Source organism: Hemicordylus capensis, chromosome 2 (genome assembly GCF_027244095.1).
Source record: "Hemicordylus capensis ecotype Gifberg chromosome 2, rHemCap1.1.pri, whole genome shotgun sequence".
NCBI lineage: Eukaryota > Metazoa > Chordata > Lepidosauria > Squamata > Cordylidae > Hemicordylus > Hemicordylus capensis.
Window position 1 is genome coordinate 314,425,366 of NC_069658.1, and position 12,804 is coordinate 314,438,169.

Below are 12,804 nucleotides of genomic sequence, written 5' to 3' on the forward strand. Positions count from 1 at the left end.
TGAAATACTAGTGTATATTTTTGCAGATGATTTTGCTACATGAGCACAATTGTTATAGTTCTACTTAATAACTTTTAAAATTAAAAGTACAATAAAACCCACACTATACTTTTGCCCAATGAAATAATCATTGCCTAATCACAGCTGAAAAACCTAGAATTTGTCACCATCTTCAGTGGTTTACATAATCTGCTGTTGAAAGCTCACCTGCAACAGTATTTCTCCATGATTTTAAAAAACAGATAAGACTTGTTTTAGTGAGCTTGACTCATTTGTCATTAAGAAAAGCTATGTGAATTTAATCAAGATATATCTGGAACCATCAGATAGATTAGTTTTAATGAGCTCTTCTTGATATCCACCTAAGGATGTCATAGATCAGCAACTAAATCTCTAAGGTCATAAAGCAAACTTGCCTGCTCCTAAACCTTTTGATGCCATGCAGTTCTTCTGGACTCATTAATTAAACATCAGACAAAGGAAAATGTCACTGAAAAGTCAGTCTTAAATTTTACAGCCCTGTAAATTTAAAAACAAAAGCCCTTAAAATCAAAAGCGATGTGTAGATGAAGCAGTTGCCAGGTGATTACCTAATGGCTGATGTTTAGTCTTGTCCAACAGAGTCAAAGGGTAATATAATTCTAATAGGATGGAATGTTCACACCGATTACCTCTTTTACCTGCATAATGGGTTTTTTAGCCTTAAATTAAACCGTTGTTCTTAAGCATGTGTCTTTCGTTCTTGAGAAGTAAAACAGAGTGGCATGAAGGGATTAAAATAATGGATCAGTACAGATAGTTTGACTCTCATGTACATGCATTCTACTTATGAAATGGAAAATGGCTTAGCACAAAAGGGTTAAAACATCAGGCTGGTAGACAGTATGGCACCAAAAGGTTAAAATAAAGAATGCATATATTGCAATAATACAGACGGCTCAGTCATATAAGCAGAAGGGACTGGTGAGGGTGCCGCTGGGTGTGTGCGCCAAGAGGCACCTTTATTTTATGTATTTGATTTATATACCACCCTTCCAAAAAGGGTGCAGGGCATTGTCTTTAAAAGACATTACCTTTCGCATTGCTGGCACCTGGCAGCTGCCAGGAGCAGTGCTGCCTCACCCAGCATCCCCTGCAGTGGCTGCCCTGCCCATGGCACTCATCTGGCCTCTGCACATGCTGACTACTCAAATGGCCGCCGCACATGCACAGAGGCCAGGTAAGTGTGGTGGGTGAGGCAGCCGCTGCACGGGGTGCCGCTGCTCCTGGTGGTTGCCAGGTGCCAGCGGTCTGAAAGGTTATGTCTTTTAAAGGTGCCTCTCGACCACCTGCCACCCCCCTAGTGGTGCCCTCACTGGTCGCCTCTGCATAGTGCAATCCACCTCGTTTTATGGCCTCATGGGAAGATAAAAGAACAATCCCAAGAACTTCACATAGAACAATACTATGACAGTCTGATCAGCTATGCACACATGAGGAATATCACTAAGAGAACACTTGGGCGGAACCTGCTTTCTTTTTCTTTTTGTCTTCTGCTAATAAATCTAAGATAATACAATTTTAATAACAATAAAATAGATTTGTAGGCTCCTGTTTGTTCTGAAATTAAGGTTTTTGCAGTTTGTTTGGTTTGCCCCAATAAAACACAGGTTAGCAGCAATTATATCATAATAATTTTGTTTTGTCGACAACATCTTCTGTCAACAAAACAGTTTCTCAGTTTTTGAAAGATACTCAGTGAATAATTAGTTTAACATAATGCTTATTTAAATGGAAATGTTTCTGGTGTGGGAATTTTTTTTATTACATAGGGTTTTTTTATTGTTCATTTCATAGTGGTTATGGCTAATTACATTTAGCAGTGAATGGAAGTTTCGTTACAAGCCATACTGTGTCTGAGTGAATATTTATGCCGTTTGCATATCTGATTCTAAGTGTTTATTGCATTCTTGAATGGGATGCTGAGATTGCTGCAGCAAAACCAATTTTTATGGAGTGCTTCCTTCCATGGGTAAGAGCAGAAGAAGAGTTCTGTTGGATCAGAGGAAAGGGCCATCAGCCAGGTGGCCTGGTCCGCACAGTGGCAGGACATGAAGGCCGTAGCTCTCTCCTGCGACTGCTTTCCCCAGCAACTGGTATTCAGTTGTGAACTGCCTCTGAGGTAGCACAGCCATCAAGACTAGTAGCCATTGACCTTGTTCTCCATGAATCTGTCTCAGCCCCACTTAAAGCCACTCAAGCTGATGGCAAGAATTACTTTTGGTGGCAACGAATTCTATAAATTAATGATGCACTGTGTGAAGAAGCACTTCCTTTTGTCCTGAATTTTCGGCCAACCAGTTTTATTAGAGAGTAAAACTTCTCTCTATCCACTTTCTCCATACCATGCTTATTAAAAATATTTTTAATTAACTATTTTTTTTAGTGCCTACATGAAAAAAGCAATGCTGTAGCATTTCCCCACAGAGAAAATCTCTGATGAATTCAACAGTGGTGATCACATGAGAGAGGGGGATTTTGATGATCTCCCCTTTCCCAGAAGGTCTTCCCCTTCCCCAGAAGATCTTCCCCTTCCATGTGAAAATATATCCCTGAAAGTCACAACCCAGGTGAGTGCCAGTGCTGCATAAGTAAGTCAAGAAATAATTAGCAATGCCATTCAACTCTCCAGTGCCCAGGATTTGCTGAGAAGAGCTAGAACTTCATCTCACCACCTCTGTTTGATTAACTTCTTCATAATCTACCACACACCTGGCTGCAGGAAAGACGACTGACAAATGGTTTCAATAAATAATAAATAAATATGGGTACAGTCACCTTAAGTGGCGCAGTGGGGAAATGCTTGAATAACAATCAGAAGGTTGCCGGTTCGAATCCCCACTGGTAGTATATTGGGCAGCAATGATATAGGAAGATGCTGAAAGGCATCATCTCATACTGTGAGGGAGGAGGCAATGGTAAACCCCTCCTGTATTCTACCAAAGAAAACCACAGGGCTCTGTGGGCGTCAGGAGTCAAAATCGACTTGATGGCACATTTTACCTTTATTACATGACTTCAAGAGTCATTTTTGGCAACATGTATATGGATAGTCACAAACAGCTGTATGGCATCCACAAACATATAATTAGAAATGGCCTATTTGAACATGCTCCTGTATGAATGACACAAGTGCTACACTTATAACGAAACAAAAACATTTCTCATGTTACATGAACACCCCAAGAACCACTGATGAGTCCAATGGGATACAGATGTCTCGTCCCTGCTGTGGTTGTTTTACTCAAATTCACCATTTCCTCATCATATCATTAAGAAACTCGTATCTCAATTCACACAGTTCAAGCAGCTTGTGAAAATTAAAAAAAATTAAAAAAATTTGTAATAATCAGCAGGTTGAAAACAATGAATGCTCAAGACAGTAGGAAGGATAGATACCTAATTTCCTAAAACAGCATGAAATTGGCCATGAGCTTCAACTTCAGCAGTGCAGTACCAGAGTTAAAGGGCCAGTTTACTGAAAGGGCACTAAAAAGTTTTAATTGCATGTACTTTTTAAAAAAAATGGCTGAAAGGATGAGAGAAATTACTCAAAATAGTCCGATTGAAATTAAAAGGGCAAGCTAGGCAATGCCTAACTTGACCTTTTAATTTTAATGGGACTACTTTGAGTATTTTTCCTCATCCTGTACAGGTCCTAAGCTTTTATGTGTTGGTGAAGGGATCGAGTGGGGAAGCTGAGCTAAGGCTTCTAGGTCTATATGGAACCACTCAGTGAGATCATAATGTATTCTGCTCACTGGACTAGACCAGTGGCACATTGGTACTCTTCAACTGAACTGAGGACAAGGACATCTGTACACCTATGCGTATAGCAGCTTACACATCTGGTGCAGGATGCTACATGAATGTTCTAGGCAGCAGCAATTAGCCATGTGTAATCCGTAGTTAGCCTTTGGTTTTAATTTGGGCATTTGCCCTGCACCAACTGGCATTACAATAATTAGCCGCTGATTAACAGGGGGATCAGCTGCTGCCCAATGCTGCCTGAAAAGCTGTTGAAATGTGTTACAAATAGTCCCATGTATAGGTAAAGGCTGGGCTAAGCTCACAGACTTGAGGAATTTAGTGAAGGATGAATGGACCCCATGCAGTTGTACATGGCAAGTTCTCTAAATCAAAGTGGACTGTATATATCTGGGTAAAAAAGGAGGGGGGACTGCCTCATTGCTGAAGAGGTTATACCAGCAGTGACCAAACTGTTTGGCAAGAGCACCCCAAGTCAGTTCCAAAGTACACAATTGTGTCAACACTCGGTAGCTACAGTATATGCAGCAGCCTCTCTCCCCAGGGTCTCAGTGTGCTTTTGCCTGTATTCTGCTGAACCAAGGAGAAAGCAGCAGTGCACCAAAGGAAGGTAGGCAGAAGTGCATGCTTGACTCTAGGCCAAAGCCAGCCTCTTCTGCTCCTTTCCAAGGGTACAACCAACTCTCAGCTGCCCAAGCCACTTGGGGCACATATGCTTCAGGCTGGCTTGAGCAGTCTAGTCTAGGCAGTCTAAAAATATTTTTATTTTTATTGACATATTAATAATTAATCTACCAGAAACTAATACTGGTAGATAAATGTAAGCTAGTTTCATATATTACTACAATGCCCATCATTTGCAGCTCAGATTCAGTCTGCAGCTCTAATCTAGGACTATAGGAGGATCAATATCCATTGGAGACTCTTCTAGCAGCTGGAGGTTGTTTTCTGATCAACTGAATTTTTTAATGAGCAGCACCACCAGAAGTGTTGTTAAGCAATCCTGAGCTTATGGGGGATGTTCTTTCTTAGAGCATCTTAGAGCAGTTGCTTCAGCATTCTTAGGCTGAAGCAACTTAAATGAATTTTACTAGTGCTATGATATATTTTTGCATGCAAAGTCAAGTCAAGTCAAATTTTGTCCTAGACCAAACAATCCATACATGCAAAAGGCAAAACAAATTTATAAGAAACTCTATAGGTTTGCAAACATTTTTGGCATACAGTATGAGCTTTTGTATAGTCTCAATAGTCCCTGAAATCCTCTACCTGAAATGTTCATTCGTTTTTCACCTGTTTGCAACCCTATCTGTTGCTGCTCCAGGGCCAAACCAGACTTTATGCAAGTTTTTTTAAAAAAAAATTGAGCTTCTTTCATTTACTCTGAGCCCCTGGTGGCGCAGTGGTAAAACTGCCGCCCTGTAACCAGAAGGTTGCAAGTTCGATCCTGACCAGGGGCTCAAGGTTGACTCAGCCTTCCATCCTTCCGAGGTCGGTAAAATGAGTACCCAGAATGTTGGGGGGACAATATACTAAATCACTGTAAACCGCTTAGAGAGCTCCGGCTATAGAGCGGTATATAAATGTAAGTGCTATTGCTATTGCTACTCTGTGATTCCAGACAATCAGGGATCACATAGTGATGGTGATGACATCATGATATCATAGGCTGGCATGCTGAGTAAGGCAATGCACAATGGAAAGAAGCACCTATGTTGCAGAGGGCTTCCCAACTACCACAGAACCAGTGCTGTCACAGGGAGAGGGGGCACAGGATCATTTTCACCTATCTCTGTGCAGCCCAGAAATGTGCAGCATGTCCCTGTCATGCTGTATCTGATCCACCCTCATCCTCCATCTCCTGTTTGATGAAGAAAAATCAGATTATACCTGCGCAGAGTTTAATAAATGCATGTTAATATGGTATGATAGGTTGAAAGGAAGCAACACACAAGTGCCTCTAGGTTTCAGAGTTGTGCTTGCCCTGCTGAAGAACATTTTCCACATAGGTGGGTGGAGGATCCCCTGGGCTGTGTAAAGGTGTCCAGCAGAAGTAGGAAGTGGTAAAAATTCAACCACAATTCAGGGGAATCCCCTGAAAAAGAGGTAGTTGTGGTGAACTCTATACTTTTTAAAACCATAGAGAGCTGGACATGGGTTTCATAGAAAAACAGAGTGAGGGGCTTCAAGGAGGAGGCTGCAAGGATGGGGGGCCAATGGACATGAAGGAGGGTGGGTACAAGGAAGAACTACCTGGTTATGGTAAGTCAATTGTAATGGAGAATAAAATGCATTACGGAATGGTATTCGATTCCTGTGGTGTGGGGTTATAAAAAGTATAATGATGAAGAATCAGGGTCTACCATCTTGGCTGATCCATGTTACTTTAGCACGTTGTTGTCTTAAGTATCCACCGTAAAGGCGGGCTGCTGCTGCCAGTCCCTGCCTCTAGGCATGCTATCTATCTGTTGTTCTTGTCTGAGGTTGCAATCTATTCTTTTTCTGAACCTGATTCAATGAGGCTTGGGCAGCCCTGCCTGGATTTGGCTGCCTGTGTAAAGCACTGGGATAGATGACAATCCCAGTGCTGCCTGCCCCAGAAGCCCAGGCTTTACAATGCCCAAGCCCTTACAATACCCTAACCCCAGGTATGGGGTTGACTAGAGCACCCGACTCAGGGGAATCTGCTAATGCACCCAACTCATCACATGGTACACTGTAGGGTATCTGGGGGGCGGATGTCCTTCCCCCAGTCTCCTTGCAGCAACTCACCACAGTAGTGCTTGTCTGCAAGTGTGGTGCAATGAGTAGGGCTTCAGCCCGGATCGTGTGAGGGAAGGCAGAAGGCAGGAGGGATCCTGCCTCCCCCCCTCCCCGATCCTCCCCAGCTCCGAGAAAAAAGGTTGTGTGCATGACCTCAATAAATGTTACAGATTTTACTTTACTTCTAGGCTTGTGTTTTATTCTCTGGGTAACAGGCAACAAAGTGGAGACAGACTTGTAAGTTTTGGGTTCTGCAGTTGAGCTACTGGCCAGGGCTGTGGCTATGGACCTAATTATCAAACTGGTTTGCTAAAAGATCCAGTACTGATTAATACCTCTGTTCACAGGCAGCCTGCTTCCCTCTCCCCTTTTCTGTTCTTCACTAAGGCAGGCATTCCCAACAGCGTGTACTAGTACCCCTAGGGGTACTTGAAGGTCTCCCAGGGCATACTCCGAACCCTCCTGCTTCTCCATGCTGCAGCTGCCAGATTTGTTCCCCATCTGAGGATCACAGGCTTAAAGCCGATGCATCTTCAACAATGTGTCCTCTGCAGAAGGGGAGGGAGGGAGGTGAAAGCCCCTCCTCTTCTGCTCCTGATTGGCTGGCTCCTGATATACTGAGGCTCAGGGACCGCTGGCAAAGTTGCCTCTCTTCAGCCTGAATGGCAGGCTTCAGAAAATTAGCACTGAGTACTTCCCAATGAAATTGAAAGGACAAGTAAATTTGTCTCATTAATTTCAATAAAACTGCTTATGAATGATATAGAGGTGAGTCTCACAAGCCACTTTCTCCACAGACCATAGGAAGGCAGCCCTGGGCGGCCGGATTGCTGCCCACACGACTTCTGGCTCCGTCACGGAGCCAGCAGGGGCTACGGGGATAGGGGGCCATGCAGCCCCCGGAAGTTCCAGGATGCCCCGCATGAGTGCGCAGGGCATCCTGGAGAGACCCCGAGCCCGGGAGGCTGCTTGCATGCTGTGGCAACACACAAACAATTAGACGGAGTTAACTGAGTGCTCGCTCCATTAACCTTGTCGTAGGGGAGGGGTATTTTTGAGGGCTAGCTGCCGGGAGCTACGCGGCTCCCATTGCAGCACATGATCGCCCCCAAAGCGGGCTAGGCTCCCTTAGCCCACTTTTGGGCAACCGTGAGAATCGCCTCTTAGTGTTGATGTGAACCAGTAATTGAAATAGCCAGTTTCCTTAAATCCAGATTAAGTTATTCAGGAGTAGTGCTACTGAAATTAGTCGGATAACTTGTCCTGTTAATTTGACTGGGAGTGCTCATGAGTAACTTAGTAGGGATGTGCACGAACCAAGTTCATGCATCGGTTTGGTGCTGACCTGGTTTGGCACTCCAAAGTGCTGCGGGGGGGGGGCTTCCTGCTGTAGTGGCGCTCCCCCCAACAGCCTGTACGCAGCAATGGCATGTACATGGCCTCTGCACATGCGTGAATGCCATTTGCGCAGTCAGCCTGGAGCAGCAGAGAGCAGGTAAGGACCTGATGCACTCCTTTTTAAAGGTGCTCCTATCAGCGCCTCAGAGTGCTGAACCTGTACACAAACCTCAGTTCGTGCACATCCCTATAACTTAGTCTGATGTAAGCCAGTGACTGGAGCAGTCAATTTCATAACTGTCACATTTAAGAGTGTGCATGTGTGCATGTGCGCACATGCGCGCACACAGAAATTCTCTATGCAGTACCTGAGCTGAAGGTTAGTGGCAGAAGGAGTACACATATTTAAAAAGATTGGGCACCCTGCACAAAGGGATCCAAAGGTTTGCCATAAGAGCAGGGCCAGCAGTGAGATTTTGTGTTTGATGCCCGAGAAAGCTAGTATTTCAAAAGGAGGAGATGCATAACCACTTCCTGGAAAATCCACCTGGAAGAGCTCCCTCCCAAGGTTCTCCACAGCTGAGTAAGCTATATGAAACTGGAATTCCTTTAGGACTAAGGGAAGTATTAATGCCCTATGTGCATCCAAGGCCATGAGGGCCTCCTTCCATTTAGAGAGCCTCAAAACTAAGTCAATCAAAGAACTTCAAAACTCAATCAACTTCTTTTGAGTATGCATGTCACCAGAGGCGCTCTTACCCCTGGACTTCGTCCAGGACCTCCATGTCACAAACAATAATACCTTGTTGTTTGGGGTCACCAACTGAATGTGAACCAATGTCCCCAACTCTTCCAGCCCCTGCCACCTGGACAGGAGCTTCACACTCCAAGTTTTTCCCACTGCTGGATTTACCTCCATTCCTAAACTCTATAAAAGGTCCTGCCCCCACCCTGCCATCCATGTCATTGATTGCGTGGGTCAATTGAGTGAACATACTGCTGTTTTGTTGCAGCTCTGGCAAAACTGCCTCTGGGACACTGTTCTCTAGGCCTACTTACTGTGGGAGTTAAGTGGTGCCTGCTACTAACTACTGCACCAGTTCCATCCACCTATCCATTTTCTTACCAGAGTTGAAATCACTAATTCGCTAGACTGTTAAGCCACTGTTGGAACTCTGAATTGTAGGATTCAGAATGGTAAGAAACCACAAGCTTTGAACATGCCTTGAGCTGGACACCCGTGCACTGCCTTGGCCATTCTTGCCCCGAGTCCATGGGTAATGGATCCACATGCCAATCTCAGTAATGGACTTACATGCTAATCTTGTGTTCTGACAGGCTGAAGAGTCCATGAGTGGAAAACCCAGGGAGTAGTTCTCCTGAAATAGGCTGGCTACAGGTCTTGGACTTGGGGCTTGACTCCATGGGACCCTTGGTGCACCCCCCGCCCGATTGCTGTGAGCTTGTGCAGAGCTACGCCTTGGGTGGCACACCTGTACTCCACTGCCTGTTCATGTCTTCTGTCAGGAAGACATAAAGAGGGACTTTCAGCACCCTAAGGAGTCACACACAAGATCAGCGGAATTCAGGAGAAAGTATACAGATCTGTCTCTGTATAAATCGCCCCAATTCGAGTAAAAGCATAGTTGCAGATAGCGGTATTTGGCATGCATCTGAGGAACTGTGGTAACAACTCCTTCTGCTCCTGGTGGAATTATTACCACCCCCTGTATAAGAGTGAACCTTTTGCCCACTTTGAATCCATGCCAAAATTTCCAGTTGGCACGGGGAGGTGCTTTTAGAAAGCAACACAGTATTAACTAGATGAGCGAGTGTGTGCATTTTTTTTAACTAAATGGATGCAAGTGGCATTTCCTGTCTACTATATTACAGAAGACAAAGAATAACACTATTTGTTGAGGGTGAAAGGATTTGTGGGGAACCCCCCCCCCACTTTCTACAGTTTCCTGCAGTTTTCATGTCTCTTTACAGACACTGTTCCTCAATCTGTTGTTCCCCAGTTTTTAAAACTTTTTTTAAAAATGGCTTCAGTTTAGTGATGCCATAAATGTGATGACTGCCCAGCTCTATACAGCCAAAAAGCTTTGGTTATGTGATGATGCCACTGATCCAAAGGCCTCCCACTGCCCTCATTTTGAACAGGGGGGAGAGGGAATTCAACTCCATTTCTGAGGCAACCAGGCCAGTGCTCCCTGTCTTGCTGTGTGATGCCAGTTTCACAGAGGGTAAAAATCTAGGGTAAAATAGCACGTAGGGCAAACACTGAAATTGCGCCCCCTGTCCAAACATCTGACACCCATCTTTCAGATAACTTTACCATAATATCAGCTCAAAAATACAAGTCAAGCTCATTAATCTTTTAATATTTCAAAAACTATTTAGCAGTGGACATAGCCAGACCAAAAATGCTGGAAAAATTCAAATTTCAGTATGCCGGGGCTCATGAAATACCCAAATACTATGTGGAGGTGTACTTGGAAAACTAAACAGTGCCTGTCTAATTATCTGCTATGCACTGTAGCATCACTATTACATAAGTTTTAAAAATAAATGGAGAATTTGACTTTTCCCAGATACTCCGGAAATAATTAAAGGATATGCAGAATAAACTGTATCACTGCTTGGAATATATTCTAGTATTTCAGAAAGACATTTAAAATGAGAGAAAGAGAGCAAGAAACTCCCAGTGGGCCTTAATACTAAGGATTTCACATTGATTCAAAGACAAACTCACCATTAATATTATTTTTTGTCTTATACTTTTTATTTAATTTTCACAACACAAAAGGACAAACACAAATGATACAAACACTCAGAAACACACACAATAAAGACTTCCATCTCATCATTGGAACAAGTGTTGTTGACAATAACCGGATCTTGCCTATAGATTAAACATTCTCTCCCCAGTAATTCATATAAAAAACAACTTTAGGGTGTTTTAAGACATTTGTTATTAGCCCTCAAAGGCCTGACAAAAATCCATTTTGTGATGTATTTTTAAATAGACAAGAAGAGGGTCCCATTCTTTTTTAAATTCTTCAAATTTATTTCTTAGTAGTGATGTTAATTTCGCCATTTCTGCCAATTCTAGTACTTTAAGAATCCAATCCTCTTTAGACGGGCATTGACTGTCTTTCCATTTGTGTGCAAATGTCAGTCTTGCTGCCGCAGTTAAGTACATGAAGAGGGTCCAATATTTCCTCGGTAAAGCATGGTTATCAATATCTAATAGTATTGATTCTGGACTCTTAGGAAAAGTCATTTTGAATACTTTTTAAAGTTCATTATATATTAAGTCCCAATAACCTCTTGATTTATTGCATGTCGCCCATTAATATTATTAAGACATCACATTTAACTCATTTATCACAAGAAGCAAAGTAAGAGCAAATGAATACAATCCTAGCTCATAAGTTTCAGCTCAGTATTCACAAGCCCTGATTCTCTGTACATAGTGCTAATCTAAATATGTGTAGTGACTTATATTATATTATATTTTTATATTTTTATTTACCTGTAGCCCGTTCAGGGGGCTTCCTAAAGGCCGTGTGTGGGGGAGGGTCTGTAAAGGTTCCCCCTCCCCCCGCTGGCCTCTAGGGCCTTGCAGGGACCATCTGAGCATGTGCGGTGGCCATTTTTAAAAATATATTTTTTAAAATGGCTGCTGAAAACAAAATGGCCACCGTGCATGCACAAATGGCCTCTGTGAGGTCTGGCATGGCCTAGGATCTCACAGAGGCTATTTGAGCATGTGCGGTGGTCATTTTGTTTTCGGTGGCCATTTTAATTTTTTTTTTAATTTAAAAAAATGGCGCCCCCTTCAAGTGGCGCCCGGGGCACATGCCCTGCCTGCCCCACCCTAGATACGCCCCTGCAGTTTCATTTCCTGCCACTGCTGGGAAGCAAGATTTTTGCTCTTGTATAGCTCTAGCAGAACATAATGAGCGATAAGTTGATGCAAAAGATGGATACGCTGTGTGTTCAGGTGTTCATTCACTCAAATAGTTATGCCTCAATTATTTTATTTATTTTATTTTTTCCATTTTATATCCCGCTCTTCCTCCAAAGAGCCCAGAGCAGTGTACTACATACTTAGGTTTCTCCTCACAACAACCCTGTGAAGTAGGTTAGGCTGAGAGAGAAGTGACTGGCCCAGAGTCACCCAGCTAGCATCATGGCTGAATGGGGATTTGAACTTGGGTCTCCCCAGTCCTAGTCCAGCACTCTAGCCTCTACACCATATGTGACTGGATTGGGATCGGAGAGCATTGCCCTGGTTGTATTCAGTGACAGAGATGCATTCCTTTTTCTCCTGATATCTGCTCCCTTGAAATAGTTTTGAATCTCTTTGCGAAGCATTGAGGAGCGGGGGGAACTGTGAAGAAAGGGACATAAGGGCACTGTTCCCTCTAACAGAGATTCCCAAATGTTGTTGACTACAACTCCCAGCATCCCCAGCTGCAGTGGCCTTTGGCTGGGGATTATGGGAGTTTTAGCCAACAACATCTGGGAATCCCTATTAGAGGCAACACTGCACAAGGGTAAGTACTAATTGTCACAATGGCTGACATGATGAGGAAATTGCCTAACCTGTCATTTTAATTTCAACTGGGACTAGTTTGAGTGATTTGCCTCAACATATGTTAGAAACTCATATCACAAATTCTGACTTTGAATATTGAAAACAACCCCAGTTAATCAATACTTCAAACAAATCGATGACAATGTAGCAGCTAAATTGCTTTATTGCAGCCCTCTCCTGTATTTCTTGCATTTACCAGTTGCTTCAACCTCACCAGCAAGGAATTGACAAATTTCCTCTTCACAAATGATGGTTTCTGCAACTGGCAAAGAGACAAGTCTGTTGCAAGA

General features: G+C 43.3%; 1 protein-coding gene across 1 annotated transcript in view; it reads right to left on the bottom strand.

Annotated features, from left to right (window-relative positions):
• SYN2 (synapsin II) overlaps nt 1–12,804 on the bottom strand; it is a 354,597-nt gene that overhangs the window by 90,340 nt on the left and 251,453 nt on the right. The gene's annotated exons all lie outside the window — the stretch shown is intronic.